Source organism: Palaemon carinicauda, chromosome 6 (assembly GCF_036898095.1).
Source record: "Palaemon carinicauda isolate YSFRI2023 chromosome 6, ASM3689809v2, whole genome shotgun sequence".
NCBI lineage: Eukaryota > Metazoa > Arthropoda > Malacostraca > Decapoda > Palaemonidae > Palaemon > Palaemon carinicauda.
The window spans coordinates 148,337,808-148,353,591 of NC_090730.1; positions in this window are offsets into that span (position 1 = coordinate 148,337,808).

Consider the following 15,784-nt stretch of genomic DNA (forward strand, 5'->3'; position numbering starts at 1 on the left):
ATTACATAAAATAAAATAATAAATATGATAGCTAAAACGATCTTTATAAAACTCTTGATTACATAAGATAAAATAAATATGATAGTTAAAACGATCTTTATAGAATTCTTTATTACATAAAATAACATAAAAAAAGTTCCAAAAACAATGAACCAGACTCTGAATATCAATCTGATGTAAACTCCCAAACGCAGGTTTCAGCCACACTAAATTCCGAAAAGATTTTTAGAGTTCTGTAGTGATGTCCCACCCCGACTCTTAGACTGCAATTCCCATGTAACTATCAATGATTAATTCATGGATTTAGGACCATATAGTTCTATTATGCACTCTTATTTACCCTAGGAACAAACACAAAGAGGATTCTCTGTTCCAACCATCCTCTGCATATGTGCTGAGAATCTCCTCTCCCACACACAGGGCTCGTCGGAAACAAACTTATTAGATAAGTAAAACATTCTAAAACAAACCAACAAATCACTGACCTCGTTTTGCGTGAATCATCCAAGGGTCACGGTAGATTTCTTCGCCACGAACTTCTTATATGAGTGTACATTTTAGAATCTGTAATTCAGAATAAAATAACGTTAATAGTGAACAGAGGATAATAGTTTTTTTTTATATATTTTGTTTTATATCTACTCTCTATGTATACTTTAATATCATTATTTATGGTATAACTTCCTATGATCATCAAAAAATTCTTACTAATCCCTTTGAATTTATTGGAATGGCTTTATGAGTCTGAAGATATAGTTCTAAGTTGGGGTCGGGGAGGACATTCAGCACCAAGGTGCCACAGGGGGGAAGAAAGTAAGAACGCAGGTAAAGTAGATATCTAAAAAATTGGTGCAGCTAAGAAAAGAAGGGAGGCCTACAGTGAGCCATGTGAGCTGCACTGACAACACAAACATTTAAAGGTTTAAAAGTTTAAAGGCAGCTCATGAATGGCAAAGGGAAGGAACAGTGACATTACCCTATCAAGCATGACAATGCCCTAGAGACTGACCAAATATATGATCAGCGCCCAAGGCCCCTCTCCACCCAAGCTAGGGCCAGAGAGGACTAAGCAATGGCTGCTGATGGCTCAGCAGATAGACCTATAGGCTCCCCGAAACACCCCCTCATTAGCTCACAATGATGGTAAGGTTGCAAACACTAAGGGAACTAACGAGTCTGAGCAGGACTCCAACCCTCGTCTGGCAAACAGCCGGCGGAGACGTTACCACAACAACCCTAAATCCCATCAACCCTTTGGTGGAATTTTAATCCAAGTAACATTTTTCTTAGATTTATTAAATCGCAAATGTCCTCTGCACCGGCCCCCACCCCACAAAAAACTAAGAGTTTCTCTTGAGGTAGACTAACGTTCTTGATCATGTTAGTCTACGTATAGTATAGTAGGGTAAGGCAATTTTGGACAGAGGCAATTTTGGACAAGCGAGGCAAAAATTGGACAGATGCAATATCTCTAAAACTACTTATAATTTTCAAAAACTATAATGCTGATAGAAATTCCCCAACCTTCTACTTTATGAATATTAGTACGTTTGGTTTTGCAAAAGTATTAAATACCACTAGAAAAATTGTTGAATATGGGTGTCCAATAATTGCCTCGCCTTCATTTTAGGGCTTCTCAAAAATAATACTAGAATTTTTTTTTTTCTAAAAAAAAAATAGTAGATGATACTAAAGGAAGGTTTAAAATAAAAAATTGATGAAAAAATCTGGAATATCTAGGGTCCAATTTTGCCTCACTTCGAAAAATGGTGAGGCAATTTTGGACACTTAAATGAAAAAACAACTAGTTCATAATGTTAAGTTATTAAGTAATACATTTTGTAATTTTATTATCTTTTATATTATTCTTATATGTATCTATATATTTTCTTAACAATTTTAACCAAAAATGATAGTTATTTGAAAATATTTTTTACCATATACTTCAAGAGAAAAAATATTGAATTGTAAAAAACGGAAAAAGAAAAAGGTTTTCTTTTCAAAGAAGATATTAATAAAACCTATTACTAATGAAAAAATGTGTACAATACAAAACCTGAAATATAAGTGAACAATTCAATATATATTATAGCCATGTACGTAACAACATAAATGTCTGAATAGAATATAAGTCTTGTCTATTTACTTCAACTGAATGCTCAAAAAACTGCTTCTGCTCTTTTATAGATGGCACTAACCGTTTTCGTTAAGGCCTGGGTTTCATAAATAAAGGACCTTTAATTACATCTGTGATTTGAAAAAGGTATGTATCCGTTTGGTGCTCTGGATACTCCTCTACCCCTGACGCCTGGCGGATGATCTTAGTGGAGTTAGTATGGACCGCCAGGGGTCACTTGCCTTAGTTAGGCACTGCGCATCACAAGGAACTGGCTGTCCTTTGATGACTCTAACCAACGAATCCTCTATGGATTTAATCTTTCTTTGAAAAGCGAAAATGAAAGAATGGCCCCTCGTCCCGGGAGTTGTAGGGTGCTAAGAATCTCCCGGTTAATAAATACAAAAGAAAAATTGAAAATTGGTAATTGGAATGTTAGAAACATGAATCAGATTTGGAAGTTACAGCAAGTAGAGAATGAATTTATGAATTACAGTTTGGATATCTTAGCCCTAAGTGAAACATTTTGTAAAAGGATCGGTAAAGAACTCACACCAAGGCAATACATATCTACAGTATCAACTCAGTAAGAACAGATGGAGTTGGAAGAGAAGGGGTAGGAATGACGACACAAAGAGAAGAAAAGTCATTAATGGAATGAAGAGCTGTATATAGCAGATGGTTACTTGCAAAGTTTAAATCAAGGCAGTGCAATATGAGTACTATAGTTAACTATGCACCAACAAATGATTCCCCTGAAGACAGGAAAGATGAATACTATAAGGAATTGCAGTGTGTAACAGATGAGATCCCAGTGAGAGATACGAAAATTGTGATTGGTGACTTCAAGACTGCTGAAGTTGCAAGGAATAATCGAGGTATAGAGAATGTGATGGGTGTTGAGGGTCTTGGCGAAGTTGCAAAGGAAAATGGGGCAGATTTTATAAGTTTTTGTTTTTTCCAGCACAAGGACATCCACAAATATACATGGGCTTCATCATGTGGCAATTAAAAAAATCAAATAGATCACATAGCCATTGATAAAGAGAGAAGGAGGACTCTGAGAAGTATAAGAAGCTATAGAGGTGCAAATATTGGTAGTGACCACTAGCTCCTCTTGCTACACTGAAATTAAAACCGAATGCACCCAACAGAAATGTAGATAAAATATCTAGGTCTGATACAACTGGCTTCTAGAGGATGAGCAGAGAAATCTATGTAATTGAATGTAAGAATCGATTTGCAGTCTTAGAGACTTTAGGAGACAAATAGCAAACAATTAACGAATGATACTTGGGATACGATAAAAAGGAGACAAAGTTAACAGTTGAATGTTGGAAGTTTTTGAGGAAGTAATGAAAAATGCAAGGTAGAGCATGCTAAGCATTCCAGTATTGATAGTGAGGTCAAAAGAAAAGCCAGAAATGACTGGCGAGAATATTTAGACAGGAAAGCAGATGAGTCTGACAAAGCTATGAATTCAGGGAGTGACTATGGTATAAGAATTGTACATAGAATTATTATAGAAATCTCTACGGGAGCAAAGCAGAAGAAGCATATACCCATCAAAAAGAGAGATGGGGCTGTTATAACAACAGAAGATGAAGAAAGGCAACGTTGGAGGGATTAATTTGATTGATATACCTGAAGCTGAGGAATACCTTGATGTGCCCATCAATGAATTCAGTGTGTTTGAAGTCGAAGCTATCTTTTAAAAAAACCCGAAGAGATGTGATGCCTCTAGTTATGATGGAATCACTGCTGAGATAATATTGGCCGAAAATGATGTGATTCCCAGATTACTTACAAGATTATTTTGTAGAATGTGGCGTGAAGAGGCAAAGCCTGGTGAATGGGAGCTAGGAGTGTTGGTGAAAACGGCAAATAGGAGATCTGACTGATTGCAATATTTACAGAGGTATCACACTTACGTCAGTTGTCATGAAAATACTATGTTGTTTATCCTCATGCATTTTGTAATGCATAGAAGAGTTGGTGATGTTGGAAAAGGATTGGACTGGACTGGTAACAGGATATTAGCTGACCTAGAGTATGCTGATGACGCTGTCCTTATTAGCAGAAAACCACAGGTCAAGATAAATAGAAAAAAAGACAGAGATGAGGAGATTGGAACATGCAATGGAAGAGGAAATATCATTGGAAGGAAAAAGGTTTAATGAGGTGGAACCATTTAAATATTCAGGAACTATGATATCTACGACAGGGATTAAGATTTCGAGTTCAATGAAAGATTGAAAAAAAAACAAATGAGATAATGGCTAGGTTAAGTAATATCTGGAAATCAAATCGCCTGAAATTACATATAAAAGTCTGGCTATATATCAGTTTAGTGAGATCGGTGTTACTGTGTGGATATGAGTCGTGGTATAACAATGAAACAATATCCAACAGATTTTATAGATTTGAAAACAAAGCCCTCAGAAGAATATTGGGAGTTAAATGGCAGGACAGGATTAGAAATGAAACTAAGAGAGATCACTCAAGTGCCATATGTGGATGAGATCATGGTGAGGGGTAGATGGAGATGGTTTAGGCATGCTCTTCGCTCTCTCCAAAGAGAGATTAGTTTACCAAACTTTCAACCAGGCTCCACAAGGCCCTAGAAGAGTTGGAAGACCCAGGCTTACGTGGCTGAGGACTATGAAGCGCGAAATAGATGTTGAATGGAGAAGTATTCATTTAAAAGCTCAAGATAGAGACGAATGGCAATCTAACCGAGGTCCTTTGCGTCAATAGGCGTAGGAGGAGATGATGATATGTGGTTTCAAGCTATTCAACTCAAAGTTTGTCACTTTGCCTCCCTCCTCCGCTAAAAACCATTTTGTTGCTATACCAATGCAAAATAATGGATGCTCCTTATCTTTATAAATTACCACATACCATTTTCCTACAGCTGACGCTTCTTTATATGGAGGTGAAACGCTCTCCCAAAATTAATTAAATTCCTGTTGATTCACTATCAGGACTATCCAAGTAGTTTGAATAATCACTATTAATTACCTTGGTCAATTTAGATTTTTTTTATATTCACTTTAGCGTTTGCACACATTTTTCTTTGAAATCGAGAAATATTTGGTTGCTTTGTATTACCATTATTTGTTTTGTTTTTATTTCTCTTATTGCCTTTCTTTAGGGTTTTCCCTTTAATGATCTTCATTTCATCTTTTTCTTAAATCTTCGATTGCCTCCCTTTCTGTTACTATTTGAGCAAATGACTTTCTTATTCTTGTTTTGTTTTTATCATTCTTGGTTGCGTTTTCTGTAAGATTATCTTTTGTAGGTAAAAGTGTCTCTTTGATGGCTCGTTCATAATATGAGGTAAAAATAATAAGAATAAACTGGATATGTACAACTTAGGACGAATATTGTTTATGGGATCAGCTTTGTCTGTCGTTGATATCTCTCACTATCATGCTGTTTACTCTAATGTTGCTACATTGAACACGATATCAAAAAGGCAACACGTCAGCCGCATCTTTTCTATTGCAGTTATCAACATGGAAATTAGCAGAAAAGGGAAAACATATTTTCCCTAATACATGAAATTTTCATTTGGATTTGTGAATTATTCTAGGAACAATGTATATACGAGAATTTTTTTTTTTTTTTTTTATTTGTAGCATTTGGGGTGACTCCCCTCTCGAGGATGTCACCATGATTTGGTCGATCTTTTTGAAGGTTCCACCCCTGAGTGTCAAAACCTTTGAGTGTGTCCCCAGTATTAAATAACTTTGAAAATCATATCATATCCCTCAAGCTAGAAAGACAAACTTTTTGTAGATGTAGCTCTCAGGGTGTCACCCTGAGCAGACACTCCCCCCCCCCCATACTGCACTCCAAATGTCTTATTTTGTATGCTTATGATAACATATATGTAGATTTACACATAAAAGTATATTTGCGTGCTCGAATACAAAGTTTAATTTATATATTCATAAAGTAAGGCAAAATTGGACAGTTTTCAAAGCTATGGTGAGGCAAAATTGGACAGGCAACTTTCTCACTTTTTTCTTGGCGAGGCAAAATTGGACAATCTTGGATTGCGGACACAAAAATTTATGTAAGTCCATAATTTTTTTATAGTATGTTTATATTGATAGTGACCACAAATTGTCATAATTTGGAAATTGAGCGTTGCTGCTTAACGAAGATACAGACGTGTCCATAATTGCCTCGCTGTCCAAAATTGCCTCGCCTCTAAGATATTTTTTTTTATTGATGAGATATAGGAATTTCTAATTCTCTGATGATTATGATACAAACTATTTTTATAGATGAGACCTCCCTCTTTTGAAAGCATGTTTGATTTTTGGTCATAAATTATTAATACAGATTTTGTACAAAGGTTTCTAAAAAGGTGTCCAAAATTGCCTCGCCTTACTATATTCTTTATCCAATTGGTCTTGATCCCCCTTCGGTAGTTATGGTGGTTGGTGAAAACGTTTCTTGCCCGTTCATCAACCCTTAAGCATCAAACGTTTCTTCCCAAACCTACTGAGCAATGTTATCGAACGTCTAAATCTGGCAATAAAGAACATCTCAGGAAGCATGGCAACACCCACTGGCCACCACATCTATTTGGTAGAGTACTGTAATCACTGAATTGCTATATTTACATAAATCATATATATATATATATATATATATATATATATATATATATATATATATATATAGTATATGGCAAGACGAACTAGGAGAATTTGACGGTATAATCTGGCATAGAAAAAAACAAACAAACGCGGGTGAAAGGACATGTCTAAAGCCTTTGTTCTGTATTGGACTAGTACCGGCTGATAATTATATATATATATATATATATATATATATCTACATATATATATATATATATATATCTACATATATATATATATATATATATATATATATATATATATATATATATATATACACAGAGCCAAGCAGCATAGCTCTTTTCCTCTCATATTCTTGTAATCGTTTTACCTTTTTAGTCAGACCATCATAAAAAATCTCAAAACCTTAGCAAAACAAGCAGCAGATATGAAAGTACTGTACAATGCTATAGTTCTAACCGAGTTGAGGCCTGCGATGAGCTCTTAAACAAAGCCTAAGTATTAAAAGCCCAATCAGGCATCGGAACTAAAGGGGTCCAATTCCTATTACTCTCGTTTTTGTCTGTTTCTATGAGTTCTTCCTTCATAAAAAATTTAGTAGTAGTTAGGGCAAAAAAATAAAATAGACTTTTTCGTGTTAAACAATGTTAATAAGTATAGTTTTGGTCAAGAGTAACCCAATTACCGTTCATATTTCATACTGTTTCTTGGTCTTAAATATACTATTTACCTACAATTATCGTACGCTTGTTAAAAGTTAAAAAACTAGGTTTATTGGTTCACGCATATATATATATATATATATATATATATATATATATATATATATATATATACTATATATATATACATATATATATATATATGTGTGTGTGTGTGTGTGTGTGTGTGTGTGAATCATTGATTACATAGGCCTACTAAATCTTATTACTTCTCATGAGCGCTGTGTGTCTAAAGTAACGGATTAATCTTCTATCAACCCCATTTTTTAATAGAAACCCCAAATAGCTAGGTGATTAAAATATAATAATCCCATTAGCATTTACATGCTATTAGTCGCATTCAGTATTGGCCCTAAGACCTTAACTTTCGGAATCTACCTACCACCAATCGCAAGCTAACACTATCAATCCACATCAGGCTTAAAACAAAAGCATTTCAATAAAAATGAGGCATTTGAATACACAGTAGGATACCAGAATTCCTGGTACACCTCAGTGAGGAAGTAAACCCAGCCACACTCTTAAGTGGGGTTTACACGGGCGAACAGCTCGTCGAGCCTGGCTCGACAACCCTGTGTTTGAATCGATGTTCGAGCGTGTAAACGGGCTATTTGGTTGTCGAGTGGCTCGATGAAAGTCAGGCTCATCTTGACTTTTGTGGGCGGAGCTACATTGTTTGACGAGCGATGTGAACGTCTGAACGGGTGTCGAGCATCGAACCTTAGTTGTTATTCAAACCTGCTAGAGGAAATATCATCAAAGAAATGAATAATGGCTGCCATTAATGAAAGCAAGAATGGGATATCGGGCTCATCCAGCTTTATGGAAAGTTAAATCAAAAGACTATTACAATAAAGTAGCCAGAAACAAAGGAATAGCGGGCACTCAGTCTTTCATGTGGAGTTATGGATTTCCACATAGTTGTATCTTCATAAGTAATGAAAGGGCTGACACGATTCAGTAGATCAATGTACGTGTCTTTATCTATACGCAAAAAAATGCGTCAGTCATCTGGCTCTAATTTTAAAGCAACAAGCAAGTTGGTGTGTGAAAATTTCTCTTTTTAGTAGCCAATCCTTCGTCCACTTTGATCTTTTTTTTTCCTTCTTGATGCCACTGCTAAAGCAATGGTTATCAAATGGTCCTGGTCGAGAGACATGTTGACGTTGTTTTAGCACGAGCCACACTGAGGTTCGATGTACTGTCTGATACAGTCTGAAAGCTCTTCGAGCCGTTCTACAAATAGGTTCGACAACCGGGCTCGCAGAGCTGTTCGGCCGTGTAAACCCGCCTTTATGCGTGGCGAGTTCGAGTTTACCTCAGCCCACCACCTCTGCCAACTTTCCCTTCACAATCGTTTTGGTTACTCGTCACGAAGAAATGGTGTGACATGACGCACTTCTTCAGAGTGAGGTGTACTATGGACTTCTGTGTCCAACTGTACCTCTTACTGACTGACTCTCTGGGATCAGATGGCCAATGGCAACACCCCTACTTGGGTTTTATATAGCTTATCAATTAGGGTATTATCTCACCAAAGATATTATTGTACGGTGTGCGATGAGTAGGGGCGTAGCATCCTTTAACCATGTGCCTCTATATTCACTATTGTGATTCTCTCTCTCTCTTTCTCTCTCTCTCTCTCTCTCTCTCTCTCTCTCTCTCTCTCTCTCTCTCTCTCTCTATGTGTGTGTGCATATATATATAAATATAAATATATACATATATATACTGTATATACATATAAAAGTAAGGAGGTAGTGTCCTTTAACTATGGGTTCAATATTTTCTATATATATATATATATATATATATATATATATATATATATATATATATATATATAAACAGTGTGTATATATACAGTATATATATATATATATATATATATATATATATATATATATATATATAAATATATATACACACATTATATATATATATATATATATATATATATATATAAATTGGACATATGCATTTGGGCCATACGACTAGCACCGGGATCTGGGAGGCCATTCAGCACCTACTGTATGTGCAACTGGAGAGATACCCGGCAACAAAATTGCAGTATAAAGTTAAAGCTTAAGACTTTGGAGAGCAAGATGGAAGAAAGGAAGTGGGAACGGAGGTACGGAAGGCTTAAAAGTGAGTGCAGATAAAGAGTCGAAAGAATGCCTACAGTGCACCGCTCGAAGTACATAAGAGACACTAACACGCTTCTACTTAATCGAGGCAGACAAGAGGAATGTAGAAAATGTGCATCCACAAGGTTTTAAATCTGAACATTCCTTTGTTTAACGAGTAACTACTCATAGGTGAATTTCAAACAATCTGTACCATTTATTTCTATAGACATTTGTTAGCTTTCATACAAGGCACACTCTTATAGAATAAAGAATTTAAATACCATAAAACATGGCACAGCTGCTTTGCCATATTCCAAACTTATCGATCGGTCAATTGGGTTCGCTTGGACACCAATAAACCATACCGCTCAGCCACAATTTCATATTCTTCATGGGGTTAAAGGTCGCTCATGAATGGCAGAGGCAAGGGACAGGACAATGTTCTAGAGACTGGCCCCCTCTCCATCAAGAGAGGACCAGGGAGGGTTAAGCAATGGCCGCTGATGATTCAGTAGGTAGACCTTTAGGCTCTGCCAAACCACTCATCCGTAGCTCACAAGGATGGTGAGGTTTCAGACACTACTAGAAATTATATCGAGTTTGAGGGGGTCCCTAACCTCAGTCCAATAGATTGCCAGGTAGTGACGTTTCCAATAGTCTACCACATATACAATATATAAGCAACTTGGACGCAATTCGAAAATAACACACAAATGTAAGTGACGTATGAAATAGTGGAAATAAAAAATTAGAAAAGCTAAATTGTTTATGGGGCTAAGCTCGTGTAGCAGGTGTGCGCGGGGTCGTGTGTGTTGGAGTAAAGTCCCCAAACAGTTGACAAAGATATGGCAAACAACAAATCAACCACGGTGATATTTCAGACACCACACACGAAGTGCGTTGATAAAATAGACACAACATAGTGCCCGTAACAAGGCATATATTCACCATGCAAAAAAATAAAAAAAAGCAATTAATTGTTTGATCAAGTTCTATTTAAATTAAGTAAATAATTAGTATTTAAGGCCAGCTATCCCATGAACATTAACCTAAAAATATGACAATATTCTATCCTTTGTACACTACTTACGCATATAATCTATTTTAAATCTTATTAAAACCATACTTGGGAAAAATGATCATTTCCCGTATGTGTTGACGGATGAGCTAATTTATATGAATTTTCCCACTGAGTACGTGTAGGAAATTATATATATATATATATATATATATATATATATATATATATATATATATATATATATATATATATATACCCAAGCCCGGGTAAATGGGGAGGGTTGGCGTCAGGAAAGGCATCTGGCCATGAAAAATTTGCCAAAACGAATACAGACAGTGAATATTATCAGAATAAAATTAATGCTAGATGGAGACAGCTGGCCAGAAACATCAACCCACACATAGAAGTGGGAAAAGGTGCAGACAAAGAAGAGCATGCCAAAACCATCTCCATCTACCCATCACCATGATCTTGTCCACATATGGCAGTCGAGTAATATCTCTTATAGTTTCATTTCTAATCCTGTCCTGCCATTTAACTCCTAATAGTTTTCTGAGGGCTTTGTTCTCAAATCTAAAAAATCTGTTGGAGATTGTTTCATTGTCATACCACGACTCATGTCCATACAGTAACACCGATCTCACCAAACTGATATGCAGCGTGAATTCTATACATAATCTCAGGCTTTTCTATTAACAGATTTTTTGCTTTTTTCACTCTTTTATTAAACTCCTATTCTAAAGACCCTGTATTAGAGATCATAGTTCCTAAATACTTGAATGATTCCACCTCATTAATAATTTCTCCTTCCAATGATATCTCATCTTCCATTGCATCATCTCTGTCTTCCTTCTATTTATCTTGAGCCCAACCACATGTGATATTTCATGCATTCTTGTAAGCAAGCATTACAAATCCTGTGGTGCTCTGCTAATAAGGACAGCGTCGTCAGCATATTTTATAGTCCATTTCTTTTAGCGAGGCATATTTGCACCGACTCGCAGCGGTGCCCTTTTAGCTCGGAAAAGTTTCCTGATCGCTGATTGACAAGATAATTCTAACCAATCAGCGATCAGGAAACTTCTCCGAGCTAAAAGGGCACTGCTGCAAGTCGGTGCAAATCTGCCTCGCTAAAAGAAATGGACTATAGGTCAACTAATTTCCTATTACCAATCCAGTCCAATCCTTCTCCACCATCCACAACTATTCTATAATAATAAACGCGGTCGACGACCCATGTCTACATTCATCTTTAAACTACCGAATCGTGGAGGAATTGAGATCATAGTTAGGACAAAGAAAAAACTAAGAGATCATTATTAGCGGCATCTTATATCCGATGAATTAGTTTTCTCTTCTGTTGTGGCATCATTAATGTGGCCTAATGTTAGTACAGGGTCTTTCTCCAGAACCAGCTGCACCCAAAGAAACACAGCCTTCTCTTGAGTTACCCCAGAAAGGTTAAATCCTCTGATAATCAAAATAAATATGGGAACATTGGTGGGGGAAAATAGTGAAATTCTAAAAAACAGGAAAAAATGTCAAGTAAAAAGGTCAATAGATTACTTAAATATGGTTTTAATAATTAACCTCTTCCTTAAGGTTGCATCTCTCTCTCTCTCTCTCTCTCTCTCTCTCTCTCTCTCTCTCTCTCTCTCTCTCTCTCTGTTTGCGGGAAAAAGAAAGAAAGTATACTTTATGAAAGAAAAATATCATTGATAAAGAATCTTGAATAAAACAATATCTTACGTTTTATAAATGAGTTTCAAGCGATGAGATGAGGATTACCTCGTCGAGACCCTTTTGTTTTGATGGTAAACAATTGTTTTGTAAGAACAAGACACTTACGCTGTATATTCTATTCTCCTTATCTCTCCAACCTAGCTGCAACCCACAATAATCTTCTAACATTAAGGTATATAGTTAACTGTTTAGGCGAACAGGCAACCGAAACTCGAATCCAGAGAGAGAGAGAGAGAGAGAGAGAGAGAGAGAGAGAGAGAGGAGAGATTTAAATCAGTCTATTGCTCCCATTGGCGTCAGATATTTGAGTAAATTGTAACAGTATTTTTGTTTACACCTATATAGTAATTAAGTTATGCCGAAAGAATACAAAATAAACTTTAGACAGATATTTAAGTACACATTAAAAAATAATATTGTTCACATCTATATACAGGTATTAAAGGTTATACAAAGGAATTCATATGAAATACAAAATAAAATTTAATATGATTTCGAAGGTAGGTTGTGCCTATCTAGTTAATATTACAACAGAGAGAGAGAGAGAGAGAGAGAGAGAGAGAGAGAGAGATTGTCTATTGTATCACCAATGTCATCTCTCTTTGTTACTTACAAGGTTATCGTGTATAATATGGGACCGAGTCCAAGGTGCATGGCTTCAGCACCATCCGAAATGATTAAAGGTTTTCCAAGTTTTCGCTATCTTTTAGGACCATTCATTACAAGACTCTTTTCAAACTATCAAATTACATTAACAACACATTCATAGTTTAATTACGCTGATCCCAACATCTCTCTCTCTCTCTCTCTCTCTCTCTCTCTCTCTCTCTCTCTCTCTCTCTCTATCCTTCCAAGAGATTGCTTCGACAAGTGTGACTGAGTAACATAGTACCAAGGTCTAAATATTTAGACCTTGCATAGTACTCCCCTCATGTTTGTAAGGTCCGTGGTTTGCACAGTCTATCTGCCATCAAAATTATAATAATACCAAACTATCTAATGGTGAGAATCAATGTTTGCCATTTGTCCTGGTTACTCTCTCGAATGGCTTTAAAACTTAAACACATACCCGAATGTACCCTTTAGATTCCACCCTTCAGATAACAGGTTGCACTGATATGTCACCCAACAAATCAAATGATAGCCAAATTAGTCATAATTAACGCTGTGTGGACTTAAGTTTTAATGATAAACAAATTATATATATATATATATATATATATATATATATATATATATATATATATATATATATATATGCCACACGTTACAATCGGTGTTGTAAAATGCTGAAATAAATTTACAAACTAAATAGAAATAATGTCAATTACATAAAAGTCTGCATTTTCCACAGCTATCTCGTTCAACATACCCGCTAACCTTTACTATCTGGGATGAAATACCGGATTTCATCACTAAAATAAAAATACTGAATCCCTTAGACACTTTCTAAAGATTATATAATGTGCTAAGCTTTCTAGTTGTTTGTGTGCGTGTGTGTGTGTGTGTGTGGTTATCGCCGGGCCAAAGTGGGCGGAGCCAGCTGATCGTATAATTTTGGCGGGAATCTGGCAAGGATAGATTCACGATTGCAAATATTGCAATCTACTTTAAAATATAGATAAGACACCAAGTGCTTGATTGCTATGGTTTACTTAATTGGCTTTTATTTTCTTTTGACCGTTCATTTGGTTTAAACAAGGCAATTATAGCCACGTCTTGCACTGCTACCCTACAAAGATATAACCGATTTCCCTCCAGAAGCACAAACATCCTACCTAAAGCGCTCACTTGATAACCATGAAGGTATATGAACCTTTGCATAATTATTTAATGGAGTATGTAATTTTTAAACTATATCTAGAACAGGTTTATAATTTGACCTTCAAATTCATGTTTTGGGTAGAAGCGTATATGGATGTATCACCCAAGTTTAATTTTTTTTCGGAGACAAGTTTCATTAATCAATATATTTCCTATAAAACAGATTCGTAAATTGCCTTTAGTAATACATTGAAAACACACACACACACACACACACACACACACACACACTTGCCTTTCAGAATGAAGAGAACACGAACCCGCGGTGCTTGTTAGCTGTTACTTCGATCACTACTTCATTTAAACTGACTGAGTAACAAACTGAGTATCGGTACTGACTCAGAGAGTTGGATGACTCCAGACAGTTGAATCGCGTCAATCTATGTCTTGTAGGCCTACCCCTTCCTCCCTATATTGTCACTTAATAAAGTTTAATTTGAATACATTAAATATTAATTTTGTTGCAACCTGTAAATACTATTTCTTTTTTCAAATGAAAATAATGTCAAGAGAAGCCAAATTGTAGCCTACACATGAAAACGTAAGCCAAGCATAGTCATATGAAAACCCCTTGTGAAGTCTTATGAACTTTGAAGACGACTCTCTCTCTCTCTCTCTCTCTCTCTCTCTCTCTCTCTCTCTCTCTCTCTCTCTCTCTCTCTCACGTGATTTTAGCCTTCGAGAAGCGTTGTAAACATTATAGAGGCTGTCTGAGCTAAGATCTAGCAATAGTTTTAGCCTTTTGGAAGCGTTGTAAACGTTATAGATGCTGTCTGAGCAAAGATCTGGCAGTAATTTCCGACTTCTGGAAGCTTTGTAAATGTTATAGATGCTGTCTGAGCAAAGATCTGCCCCCCCCCCCCCTCTCTCTCTCTCTCTCTCTCTCTCTCTCTCTCTCTCTCTCTCTCTCTCTCTCTCTCTCTCGTGATTTTAGCCATCTGGAAACGTTGTAAACGTTATAGAGCTATCTGAGCAAAGAGCTAGCAATAATTTTAGGCTTTTGGGAGCGTTGTAAACGTTAAAGGTGCTGAGCAAAAAGATGTGGCAGTAATTTTCGACTTCTGGAAGCTTTGCAAACGTTACAGATGCTGTCTGAGCAAAGACTGGCTGTAATTTTAGACTTTTGGAAAGCCTCTCTCCCTCTCTCTCTCTCTCTCTCTCTCTCTCTCTCTCTCTCTCTCTCTCTCTCTCTCTCTCTCTAGATTTGAACCCATGAAATCCATGTCTCTATATAACCCAGTGTTCTAACCAGTCAAATGATTATCCAAATTTCTACCAGTCAAAGGTTCGAATCCTTGGCCGGCCAGAATTATTTATCATTAAAGGAATTTCCCTGTGGGTCTGAGATCCCATGGTAGAGCGAATTCTATATTAAATGAACCGCTATTACCTTTTAAAAGAGTGTAAATCACAAGTGTTAGTGAAAATAATACACACACACACACACAAATATATATATATATATATATATATATATATATATATATATATATATATATATATATGTGTGTGTGTGTGTGTGTGTGTGTGTGTGTGTGTGTGCGTCCCTTTCTGAGTGGGAATACCTTAACATGGTGAAAGGGTTTGTGTATCGCCATGATCAGCAAAGCTGT